This window comes from Paroedura picta, chromosome 1 (genome assembly GCF_049243985.1).
Source record: "Paroedura picta isolate Pp20150507F chromosome 1, Ppicta_v3.0, whole genome shotgun sequence".
Classification (NCBI taxonomy): domain Eukaryota; kingdom Metazoa; phylum Chordata; class Lepidosauria; order Squamata; family Gekkonidae; genus Paroedura; species Paroedura picta.
Genome location: NC_135369.1, coordinates 197,948,032 through 197,961,131, shown reverse-complemented (window position 1 = coordinate 197,961,131; position 13,100 = coordinate 197,948,032). Strand labels below are relative to the sequence as shown.

Sequence of the window (13,100 nt, the reverse complement as noted above, 5' to 3'; positions counted from 1 at the left end):
CATGGCTTGCCGGATGTGGCTTCGAAGCAAAAGAAAAAAGTTCATTTACAACAGTAAAACAGTAAAACTATAAGCACTGGTCACATTGGTAGGGAAGAAAACCAGATCTGAACACAATGGAAAAATGGGCAAATGAGAACAAGATGCAATTTAATAAAGATAAGTGTAAAGTTCTGCATCTGGGTCAGAAAAATGAAAAGCAGGCCTACTGGATGGGGGATACGCTTCTAGGTAACACTGTGTGTGAACGAGACCTTGGGGTACTTGTGGATTGTAAACTAAACATGAGCAGGCAGTGTGATGCAGCGGTAAAAAGGCAAATGCCATTTTGGGCTGTATCAACAGGGGCATCACATCAAAGTCACAAGATGTCATCGTCCCATTGTATACGGCAGTGGTCCCCAACCTGCGGTCCGCAGCCCAGTGCCGGGCTGCGAAGGCCAGGGCGCCAGGCCGCGGTTCCCTCTCCCCGCCCCTCCCGCAGTAAAAAACTTACTTACTGCGGGAGGGGGGGAAGAAGGAATCAGGGCCGCGCCGCGCATCGAGCTCACTTTCTCACAGAGGTGCTGCTGGCCTGGCTGGAGCCGCGCGCGGTGCCCAGGGGGCGGCCTCGATGGCAGGGCGCTCCGCCTCGCCTTGGCAGCAGGGCCATGCGGCGCTGGGCGCGGGCAGGCGGAGCTCTGCGCTGCCTTCTGTGCTCTCGCTCGTGGAGCTCGTCTCGGGTCGGCCGGCCTTTCCCCACCAAAACCCTGCCAGGTAGGTCGGCGAGCCGCGCCCATGCCAACCGCCACCAACACTGCAAGGACGGAGAGCGGCGGTGGCAGCAGCGGCGTCTCCACGTGGCGAGTAGGTGCGCAGCCCAGGGACGCGCTCCGAGAGGAGGGGAGCAGCCGGCACGTGGCCGCGGTGTTTGCCGGGAACCGTCCCGCCATCCCCCCTTCCCCCGGAGGCTCTCTCTCTCTCTCCGTCTCCCGCCCTGGGAATGGGTTGGGGTCGGCGGGCCCTTTGTACGTGCTCCGGGGGACACCTTAACGGCGGCTGCAGAAGCCCGGCCTATCTGGACCGTGACCTGTCGCCTGCATTTGGCGTGGCTTGAGCAGGGGGGGGCAAGGCAGGCGCCTCGAGGACTGGAGGGGCCCTGGTCAGAGCCACTAGCTCCTCCCGCCTGGCTCCGTGGCTTCCCCGTGGGCTGCCCCCGTCCCGCTCCCCGCTGCAAACCGAGCCGCATGCTTGCTTGAAACGGAAACTATGTTGTGCGCCCTGTTATCTCAGAGAGCTGTGAATTATTTGTCTTTTGAACCTCTTGGCGGGTCTGCCTTTTGTAACCATAACATCTTATCTTGTCTCCGGAGAAGACCAAGGACGTGCGAATTGTAACACTGTGTTTTATGGCACCTGTTGACTCCTTTCCCCCTCCCTTGGGAACTTTCAAGTTTTAGGCGGGAGAACTGCCTTGATAAAGAAAGGCAAATCTGTTCTCAGGCAGATTTGACTTTTTCAGTTTAGGTGTATGAAGTAACTTCTCAATAAACGCTTTCTTTACAAAGAAGCTTGTTGTGAGTTCTTACAACGCTTGACAAGATGCAGAACTTTACACTTATCTTTATTAAATTGCATCTTGTTCTCATTTGCCCATTTTTCCATTGTGTTCAGATCTCGTTGAACTCTGTCTCTATCTTCCGGAGTATTTGCCAGTCCTCCCAATTTGGTGTCATCTGCAAACTTGATGAGTAGTCACTCCACCCCCTCTTCTAGATCATTAATAAATATGTTAAAAAGTACCGGGCCGAGCACCAAGCCCTGAGGTACCCCGCTACTCACGCCAGGCTGGCTGGCTGGTGCGGCGGCCCCTCGCGCCAGAGCCACGGCTAGCAGAGACCCCCCACGGGCAGCCGGCCGACCGGCCAGCACCCACTCTCTCCCTGGCCGGGGCCTGGTGCGCCCTCCCGACTCCCGCTATCCTTGGCACTGCGCAGTGGCGCGCCGGCCGTCTACGTACCTCCCTCCGCGCCCGGCTTCGCGCCTCCCCCAATCTGGGCTGTGGAGCGGGCGATCGGCTGACGGGCTCGGCCTTCCTCCGCCAGCAGGGATGTGTGAGTGCTGCGCATGCACGATTTCGGCAGCGCGTATGCGCACATGTGCAGCCCGGCCGCGCATGCGTGATGCGCGGGCCCGGCCGCGCATCACGCATGCGCGGGCGGGGCAGTTGCCCTGCCGGTCCCCAGCCAAAAAAAGGTTGGGGACCACTGGTATACGGCACTGGTCAGACCATACCTGGAGTACTGTGTGCAGTTCTGGAGGCCTCACTTCAAGAAGGACATAGATAAAATTGAAAGGGTACAGAGGAGAGCGACGAAGATGATCTGGGGCCAAGGGACCTATGAAGATAGGTTGAGGGACTTGGGAATGTTCAGCCTGGAGAAAAAGAGGTTGAGAGGGGACATGATAGCCCTCTTTAAGTATTTGAAAGGTTGTCACTTGGAGGAGGGCAGGATGCTGTTTCCATTGGCTGCAGAGGAGAGGACACGTAGTAATGGGTTTAAACTACAAGTACAACGATATAGGCTAGATATCAGGGGAAAAAATGTCAGAGTCAGAGTAGTTCAGCAGTGGAATAGGCTGCCTAAGGAGGTGGTGAGCTCCCCCTCACTGGCAGTCTTCAAGCAAAGGTTGGATACACACTTTTCTTGGATGCTTTAGGATGCTTAGGGCTGATCCTGCGTTGAGCAGGCGGTTGGACTAGATGGCCTGTATGGCCCCTTTCAACTCTATGATTCTATTCTATGATTCTATTCTTTTGTTTTTCTGTTCAAAGGCATTGAAGTTTTACTTGGATTTTACTTCCTGTCAAGGCATATGTTTTATTTTATCATATATTTTTGTGGCTAACAGCCTTTGGAAACCAGCTTATCTTTACCAGTGGTGTTTCAAAACCATAACTTCCCAAAATCTGAACTTTTTCACACTGCAGAGTAGAGGAAGCTGAGGAAGCTGATGAATAAGCTTTGACATTTTTCTTCCATTGAGTTAAATGTACTCTTGAAGCATTATTGGAAGTAGAGTTTGCAACAGTTCTGTGTGGGATTAGGATGTGCACTTCTTCATCTACCCAAGTTGCTGCCACAAGAAAATGGGGAATCTCCCCATGCTACAGAAATAGCAACGAAAACTATAGGGATGGGGTCTGCCTTTCAAGGAGCTGCCTGTTAGTTAACAAAGCTGTGTTGGGCAAAGAGTGGCAGCCTCGAATATGGCGAACTGGGTTTGATTCCTCACTCCTCCACATGCAGCCAGTGGGGTAACCCTGGATCAGTCTCAATTCTCTCAGAGCTCTCTCAGACCCCTGACCTCACAGGGGGGCTGCTGCAGGGAGAGGAAAGGAAGGCTATTGTAAGCTGCTTTGAGACTCCTCTAGGTAGTGAAAAGCGGGGTATAAAAACCAACTCTTCATTGTTAAGGACCATTCTACACAGAAAAAAAGCAGAGTTAGGCCAGTGCAATGGTTTAACGCTAAAAAACCCCACTCCTCCGGGAATTTCCCACCTGCTGGCTCCTCTACCTCTCTCTAGTGTGTCTTGCTACTCCGCATGCCTCCTTGAAATGGTGGACGAGGGGAACGTGCTATATAAGCTCCTCTCTTCTGCCTGTCAATCAAGACAGGCGGCCAATCACCTTCCTTGCTCTTTTAAAGGGACTGCGATGCCCGCTATTTTTCTTTTTAAACCTATTAGTTTAAACTAATATGCATTAATTCATGGATGCATTGTGCTCCTTTCACTGTAATTCCTCTTGAAATATGGAGCCTTGAAGCTTTAAAATTATTGGGGGGGGCGGCGATTTTTTGGGGGGGAGCAGGCATGCTTACTGGGCACATTGGTGGGGAACAGTTTATTTTTTGCTCTGCCTGGGCGATTATGCGCCTATTCGTTGCAAGCTCTATAAAATGGAGGATGTTGCAGCCTATTTGCAGATGTCACACTGGATGTTCATGACATCGTGCAAAATGCCCCCAAAATTGGTGTTTACAAACGATAAGCCTCTCACTTTTGAAATCGGGTGCGGAATGGCCCTGAATATCACTGAAGAGAAACTTGAAATAATATCTCTGGTTGTTGAAAGTCAGTTGGGGAGCTTCACTTTGATTTCTGAGAAAAAATCTGTTATTGAATTTGAGGAATTGCATTGCCATAGAGGTACAAAAATATCTATACAGCTGAGCAACCCCAGACAATCTTTCTATGTGACATTATTTTTCTCCACAGAGTTCAGGTCATCATGCATACTTTCCTGGCCCCACCAGTCCCCCCCCTCACAACAACCCTGTGAAGTTGGCCAGGTAGATTCAGAGAGAGTGACTACCCCAAGGTCACCCACAGCTGCTTGGAGATTTGAACCGGGGTCTCTCAGGACCTAGTCATTTGCTCTTACTACGGTGCTCTGAAGAAGCTGGGCTCATCCCAATGACCTTAGAATAAAAGTTCAAAATGACCAGGATGAACTGAAGCATTCTAATCTAATTTAACGTGACAAGGACAAAACATAAACTATGCCCTGTGGGGATTTGGGGATGGAGTGGGGGCTACATAGATGCATAATACGCAGTAATACAGTCGAGGAGTCATGGCACATCTTCCTTTGAACATACTATCTCTCTGCCAGCAGATTTGGCCTGTGGCCCCTTCAGCTGTTGTGTCCTTCACACTCTCTAACTCTATTCCCTCCCCTTCGGCGCCATGACCATATCGTTTGCATTATGTCATGATGCCTATTCATCCAGGCACTCCATTGAGTATCAGAAGCCCCCCTTCCCCCAAATGCAGCTGCTTTGTCCTTTTTAGAACCCTTCATGATCCAAGAGGCTTTTAAATAAAGTCTGTAGAATGCATTTGTACCTCCAAGACAAGAGCCATATTAAAATGCTGCTATCTTGTTGGGAGATAGCAGCTGGTGGTTTGAACGCTTGGCACTGCACCCATGACGGGTGTGGCAGATTGGCTAAGATTGGGAAAGTGTCTCAGGGTCCTCAGTCCACCTGAAAGGAGATAAAGTGATTAATCTAGGACAGCCTTTCTCGGCTTTCCCCCCCCTCACTGCAGACCCTAGTATTTTTTTTTGGTAGCAATAATTTAAAAACATGGTCATGTGGAACCCTGAAAGCTGAAATGGGAGTCCGGCCAATAATGTTTTGGTCTGGCATCTGGAAACAAAAAACTTGTCAGGGCCTGGACTAATGAGACTATTATATATATATATATTAGCCGAAACAGCCATTGCATTCAGGAATGCAATGGGCGCAAGTGGGCAGCGGCAGGGAGAGTGGGCCAAGGGGGGGGGGGGATGTACCGGAGGCAGTGGTTGCGGTGGCGGCGAGCAGGTTGGTGGTGGGCAGGCGGCTGGGAAGCTACCTGAGCGGCTGCAGGCGCACAAAGGGCTGGCGGCTGGGATCTTGGCGGCAGAGAGGGGGTGGCTGGGCAATGCTAATGGTGGCAGGGCGTCCTCAGCGGGCAGCAAGTGGCTGGGGAGCATCGCACTTGCGTCCAGGCCCATTGAGAGCGCTGGGTTTGGCGGCAGGCAGCCAGAGGACGGTGTGGCCACGCTGCGGGGAAGGCCTCTGTAGAGGCGGCTGCTCTGTGGCGGGCGGGCAGAGGGCCACGGCCTCTGGATGCGCCTCTTGGGAGCGGCGGGCAGCCAGAGGGCCACGGAAGAGGGGAGTCGGCCAAGCGCAGCCCACGCTGCCCAGAAGCTGTGTGGCGGCGATGCTGGGTGAGCGCTCCCACGTGGCTTGGGGAGGCGGTCTCCCCGGGGGCCATCCCAATCACCTCCGGATTGGCCTGCTTCCTGTGGTTTTGGAGGGCCGGACAGGCTCATACAGCAGCCCCGAGACCCGGACAACGCCGCCCAGATGGCCCTTTCAAAAATATAGAGAGGAATTGTGGTAAGGATGCATGCTGGATGCAGTACTAGATGGTGATATAATTGCTCCATCCAGAGCTGTCCCTCTTTTTAAACATTTCAAGAGAATTCAATGCAGATCCTCATATCTGGAGAGTTTGCCATCCTTAACACTCAGAATGGCATTTACTCATTTAAGGTTCCAATTCTTACCCATAGCCGTGTGTAGTGGTCGGTTTTTCCATCTTCCCCTATCTGAATGCGTCTGTAAATGTGATAGGGGAGTGATTGAGGACCTCACGCACTATGACTGCCCCTCTAAGATGAACTAAGAGGCAAGTTTATTAAAAGAATACCCCCTACTGCCTCAGGCCTCTCAAAAACTGAATATATGATCTTTCTACTGTCAGATATTGATGCCTGCATTACCAATAGAGTTGCACTGTTTGCTCTGGAAAATCTGGTCTGTATTGTGCAATCAGAATTAAAACCCTAATCATTATGGTTCCTTTTTATGTGTAACCTTTTATTATCATGTAGGAACTCAATCGATAACTTTTAAACTCCTAATGATCTTATCAGTTTTATGTCTTAACTAGAAAGTAAGCCCACTGTAGAAACAATACAGCGGGTGCTAGCGGGCAGTGGGATAGTAGAAAGGAAGAAAGGAAGATAGAACGTGTGCAGGTGAGACGGCTAGAAGAGGGAGAGTGAGAGGCAGAAAGGGAAGGAAGGAAGGAAGGAAGGGAAGAGGGGGAAGGAAGGAGGGAGGGAGGAAGGAAGGAGAAACAGGTACAGACAAAAGGAAGGTGTAGTGAAAGGGATCAGGGCACGGGGGAAGGAGAGGGGTAAAGTGTCCGCTGGGTGGGTGAGGGGGGGTGAGTGGTGAGAGGGGGCAGGGGGAAGAGGTTGAGGTAGAGATGGGTGGGAGGGTGGGTGTTTGGGGCAGCGGCGGCAGAGCGTGGGGGAGAGAGAGAGAAAGGGGGGAAGTGAGGAGACTTGGCTGGGGGGCAAGAGGGGGGAGGTGAAGGGGCAGTTTGGGGAGGTGGGCGCCCATCCCCCATCCACCTCCTGGGGTGTGGCCCCCCCGCCAGGCTGGGTGGTGGGACTGGAGCTTCCTGCGCGGCAAAGGGACAGTCCTGCCGGGCTGTTCCTTTGCCACGCAGGAAGCCCGACGGGCCCGGCAGGCTCCAGGCCGGGTCCGGAGCTTCCTTTGGAGCTGTTCCTTTGCCGATCCAAAGTTCGGGGGAGCACCCTGACCGCCACCTACCTTGCTTGCCTGCAGGGTAATGGCGGCAGTGGGGTAAGGAGGCCAGCGTGTGGGGGAGCCGGGTCGGCAGGCGCAAAGCATAAGTCGAGCTGTCAGTCGGGCAGATTCGTCAGTCAGAGGCCAAGGGGCCGGTTGGCCGCTTGGCAGTGGACTGACAACCAGAGGGCCCAATCCAAGGGAAAGCGGCCAATGGCTACCCTTCCCCATCCCGGACAGGGCCCACCTCAAGGGCCTTTACTGCTTTATTTATACTGCTCCCGTGGAGCGGTTTAAAGATTTTAACTGATTTTGTATATAACAATCAGTTTGTTTGAATTGGCCAATGGCTGACTAATAAACTGAATCTGAATGCATGCATCAAAGGAAGAATTGCGTCTGCTCCTCGTGATGGTGTAATCCTTGGTGTAATCCCTGTTCTGTCACCTCTGGAACCTCAGAGAAGCTGCATGCAGTTCATCTTCCTTGTGGTGAAGCGGCATAATGTGCACCCACACTGCGTGTGAAGAGAACCAGTGTGGTGTTGTGGCTTAGAGCGGCAGCCTTTAATCTGGAGAACTGCATTTGATTCCCCACTCTTCTGCAGCTGCGTGACCTTGAACCAGACACAGTTCTCTCCTTAGAATGACTGAGGAGATCCATAAAAGGCCGTTTGCCTTTTGATTTTGGGGTAGTTTGGTATTTCGGAGAACAAGGCGGGGAGTTTGTGTTTCCAAACACACGCAGTATACAGCCGGAGGCAGGGGAAGTGAAGAGATGAGGGCTTTTTTGGTGGTGGAAAGTTCTGTCAAGTCAAAGTCAACATATAGTGACCCTGAAGGGTTTTTAAGGCAAGAGACAAACAGATTTCCTCGTTGGTTTCCCATCAAAATGATCAGGGCTAATCTTGCTTAGCTTCTGAGAACTGATGAGATCAGGCAAGGGGTTCTAACATTCCAGCTTTTCAAAATGGCTCTAGCAACTTTCCTTTCCAGAAAGCTTGGGGGGGGGGGGAGCCGGAAACTGGGACTTCTTTCTCTGTGAAGAGAAGAGCAGCTTGGAGTGCTTTTGAGAGGGGAAACAGCATTCAGGAGGGGGAGAAGAATGAAGCACCTTCCTTTCTTTCTTGACTGCACAAATTGCAACTTCCGTAGCCAGTTAGTTGCTTGTTTGAACTAGCAAAACAATAATCAGATGAAAGGACAATAATTGTTTGCACTTCCTGGTTCTTCTCAAGTTGTTTTTCTTCGAGTGTTTTGTTTCCTGAAGAGGGAAATCGGCATGCCGAATTGGATGCTGAGCTGCTCCCCTGCCGAGGGATGCATCAGTGGGGCTGTTCTTTAAGGCTTTGTGAGTTATCCCGTTTCAAGAGGGCAGAGAGGGCCCCAGAGCTGAGTGGTGGAGTATGTCAATTGTAAGCCGCTTTGAGACTCCTTCAAGTAGAGAAAAGCAGCATATAAGACCAACTCTTCTTCTTCATCTCCTTAGTGGCTTGTGTTTTGCTAAAACGTCACAATATCTTTTATGCCAAGAGCCTCATTGATTTTTGTCGGCTCAAGCAAACAAAAATGAAATATTACGTAGGGTACTTATATTTATATTTAAACCATTAGGAGTCTGAAGGAGCTCTAAGAAGCCTATTTGAACAGAGAACTTCAAGAGGAACTAAGCAAGAAAAGGAAAATGTTCAGGAAATGGAGGGAAGGACAGAGCTCTAAAGAAGAGTACCTACAGGTTACTAGGCACTGTAGATGAATCATCAGAAAGGCCAAAGCTGAGAGTGAGCTAAGATTGGCCAGGGAAGCCCATTGTAACAAGAAAAGATTTTTCAGTTATGTGAGGAGCAAACGTAAAGTAAAGGAGGCAATAGGCCCACTGTTGGGTGCAGATGGACAAACTCTAACGAAAGATGCAGAGAAAGCAGAAAGGCTTAGTGCCTCTTTTACATCTGTTTTTTCCCGCAGGTCAAAGGGTTTAGGCACATCTAGAGATGGCAATAGCCAAAGGATAGTGTCTGGGTGGCAGGTTAACATGGATAGAGAGGTTGTCGAGAGGCATTTAGCTGCACTGGATGAATTCAAATCCCCTGGGCCAGATGAAAAGCACCCAAGACTGTTCAAAGAACTTTCCAGAGAACTTGCACAGTCCTTGTCCATCATCTTCGGGTCCTCTTTAAGGACTGGAGATGTCCCGGAGGACTGGAAGAGAGCAAATGTTATTCCAATCTTCAAAAAAGGGAGGAAGGATGACCTGGGAAACTACAGACCAGTGAGTCTGACCTCTGTTGTGGGGAAGATAATGGAGCAGATATTAAAGGGAGCGATCTGCAAACATATGGAGGACAATTTGGTGATCCAAGGAAGTCTACATGGATTTGTCTCCAACAGGTCCTGCCAGACCAACCTGGTTTCCTTTTTTGACCAAGTAACAGGTTTGCTGGATCGTGGAAATTAGGTTGATGTCGTTTACTTGGATTTTAGTAAAGCTTTTGATAAGATTCCCCATGATGTTCTGATGGATAAGTTGAAGGACTGCAATCTGGATTTTCAGATAGTTAGGTGGATAGGGAATTGGTTAGAGAACCGCACTCAAAGGGTTGTTGTCAATGGTGTTTCATCAGACTGGAGAAAGGTGAGTAGTGGGGTACCCCAGGGCTTGGTGCTCGGCCTGGTACTTTTTAACATATTTATTAATGATCTAGATGAGGGGGTGGAGGGACTACTCATCAAGTTTGCAGATGACACCAAATTGGGAGGACTGGCAAATACTCCGGAAGATAGAGACAGAGTTCAACGAGATCTGAACACAATGGAAAAATGGGCAAATGAGAACAAGATGCAATTTAATAAAGATAAGTGTAAAGTTCTGCATCTGGGTCAGAAAAATGAAACTTAATACGTAGGTATTAATGTGCTTGATTTTAGCATCAAGTCTGGTTGATCTATATAAAATAATATCTGATTTGTTTTTCTGTCTTGATGTAAGCCACCCTGAGACCACTCTGGAAAGGGGTGGCTTAAAAATCACATACATACATACATGCATGCATACATGCATACATACATACATACATATATACATACATACATGTCTCCACGGAAGGCCATGTGATGTAAGTGAGAGGACAAAGGAGGGAAGGGAGAGACGGGGAGAGAGGACAACTCGGTTGATGTCATTTACTTGGATTTTAGTAAAGCTTTTGACAAGGTTCCCCATGATGTTCTGATGGATAAATTGAAGGACTGCAATCTGGATTTTCAGATAGTCAGGTGGATAGGGAATTGGTTAGAGAACCGCACTCAAAGAGTTGTTGTCAATGGTGTTTCATCAGACTGGAGAGAGGTGAGTAGCGGGGTACCTCAGGGCTCGGTGCTTGGCCCGGTACTTTTTAACATATTTATTAATGATCTAGATGAGGGGGTGGAGGGACTACTCATCAAGTTTGCAGATGACACCAAATTGGGAGGACTGGCAAATACTCCGGAAGATAGAGACAGAGTTCAACGAGATCTGAACACAATGGAAAAATGGGCAAATGAGGACAAGATGCAATTTAATAAAGATAAGTGTAAAGTTCTGCATCTGGGTCAGAAAAATGAAAAGCATGCCTACTGGATGGGGGATACGCTTCTAGGTAACACTGTGTGTGAACGAGACCTTGGGGTACTTGTGGATTGTAAACTAAACATGAGCAGGCAGTGTGATGCAGCAGTAAAAAAGGTGAATGCCGTTTTGGGCTGTCTCAACAGGGGCATCACATCAAAATCACAAGATGTCATAGTCCCATTGTATATGACACTGGTCAGACCATACCTGGAGAACTTTGTGCAGTTCTGGAAGCCTCACTTCAAGAAGGACCTAGATAAAATTGAAAGGGTACAGAGGAGAGCGAACATGGAATCACTGATGAACATGGAATCACTGACTGGATCACTGACTGGTTCAAAATTGAGAAAGGAGTTCGGCAAGGCTGTATACTGTCGCCTTGCCTATTTGGGGTACTTGTGGATTGTAAACTAAACATGAGCAGGCAGTGTGATGCAGCAGTAAAAAAGGTGAATGCCGTTTTGGGCTGTATCAACAGAGGCATCACATCAAAATCACAAGATGTCATAGTCCTATTGTATACGGCACTGGTCAGACCACACTTGGAGTACTGTGTGCTGTTCTGGAGGCCTCACTTCAAAAAGGACGTAGATAAAATTGAAAGGATACAGAGAAGAGCGACAAGGATGATCTGGGGCCAAGGGACCAAGCCCTATGAATATAGGTTGAGGGACTTGGGAATGTTCAGCCTGGAGAAAAGGAGGTTGAGAGGGGACATGATAGCCCTCTTTAAGTATTTGAAAGGTTGTCACTTGGAGGAGGGCAGGATGCTGTTTCTGTTGGCTGCAGAGGAGAGGACACGCAGTAATGGGTTTAAACTTCAAGTACAACGATATAGGCTAGATATCAGGAAAAAGTTTTTCACAGTCAGAGTAGTTGGAATAGGCTGCCTAAGGAGGTGGTGAGCTCCCCCTCACGGGAAGTCTTCAAGCAAAGGTTGGATACACACTTTTCTTGGATTCTTTAGGATGCTTAGGGCTAATCCTGCGTTGAGCAGGGGGTTGGACTAGATGGCCTGTATGGCCCCTTCCAACTCTATGATTCTATGATTCTATGATTCTATGAACTCCCAGGTGAAGACACAGATAGGCTTCCCATTCATGGAGACAATACCAATACAACTTAGAATGATGTAGCAAACACAAATACATACACACAATGTCCAGACATGCTAAGTTGCTCACTCCAACAGTCTAGAGATCAATTGTTATTCTCTTATGTTCTTATGCTAAGGGGAAAGCCCATTTTATTTTAAAATAAAATGGGCGCTAGGCCTCCTCCCCGGCAAAGCCTTTGCGGGGCGAAGGCTTTCCAGGGCCTAGCGTGGAGGCTCTGCACGGCCTGTGCAGGCCTGCCCAATAGGCCCCATTGCCAGCGAAGCCTTCACAAGGTGAAGGCTTCCCGTGGCGTGGCGTGGCGTGGCGTGGCGTGGCGGGAGGCTCCGCACGGATTGCACGCGCCTGGGCGGCGGCTGGGCAGAAAAGGAGCAGGGCCACGTATCTTCGACGCGGCAGCCCTGCTCGTTTACCGCGGCCCCCCGTTTCCCATTGAAGGCGGCTGCGTGGGGGTTGGGAAAGGAGCAGGGCTGCCACATCTTCGACATGACGTCCCTGCTGTTTTCCCCAGTGGGAAGGGAACCCAGGCGGGAAAGGAGCAGGGCCGCTGTGTCAAAGATGTGCCACCCCTGCTCCTTTCGCGAGGGTGAGGAGAAGCCGGCCGGAGGACTTATAATGGGGGAAAGCTTCTTCCTCTGTCCGGCGACTCCCCGGGCGGCCCAGGCGAGGCCCAGCCAAGCAGCCAATGGGGTGCCGTGCTGCACGTGGTTCCCAATTGGCCGCTTGGCCCTGGAGTGACACTTGAAGTTTTTATCATGGTCAGGCCCTGCCCTTTTCTCCTCCCATTTAGCCCTTAGGCTTTTATTTATACCGCTCCGGAGGAGAGGTTTAAATATATGTGTGAGCTCATTTGTGTAGGTGTCAAAAATACAGTCACATGCACGAATCTGCCTTATACCATGTCAGGGCCAATAGTTTGTCAGCATTCCCTACTCTGACCTGCAGCTCAGTTTCCGGGTTCTCAGGCAGTAGTTGCTCTCAGCACCTACTACCTGGTTCTTTTTAACTGGAGATGCTGGGGATGGAACCTGGGACTTTCTGCTTGCTGAGCAAGTGAGCCAGGGTCCCTCCACTAAATTCACAGAAGTTGATGAATGGATAAAGCTGACAATACCATATTGTAACCATCTTCAGAGTAGGACAGTAAAGTGGAGGAGGTTGGGTGATTGGTTGGTTCTTTTCCACACACCCCCCCCCCCCCCCGATATGCTTTGCAATAGGGTTGGGGGCAAATAAGTCTG

At 50.1% G+C, this 13,100-nt stretch overlaps 1 protein-coding gene across 1 annotated transcript in view; it reads left to right on the top strand.

The window, feature by feature from the left end:
* Positions 1-13,100, top strand: part of TRAM2 (translocation associated membrane protein 2) — a 61,981-nt gene that overhangs the window by 11,074 nt on the left and 37,807 nt on the right. The window lies entirely within an intron of this gene.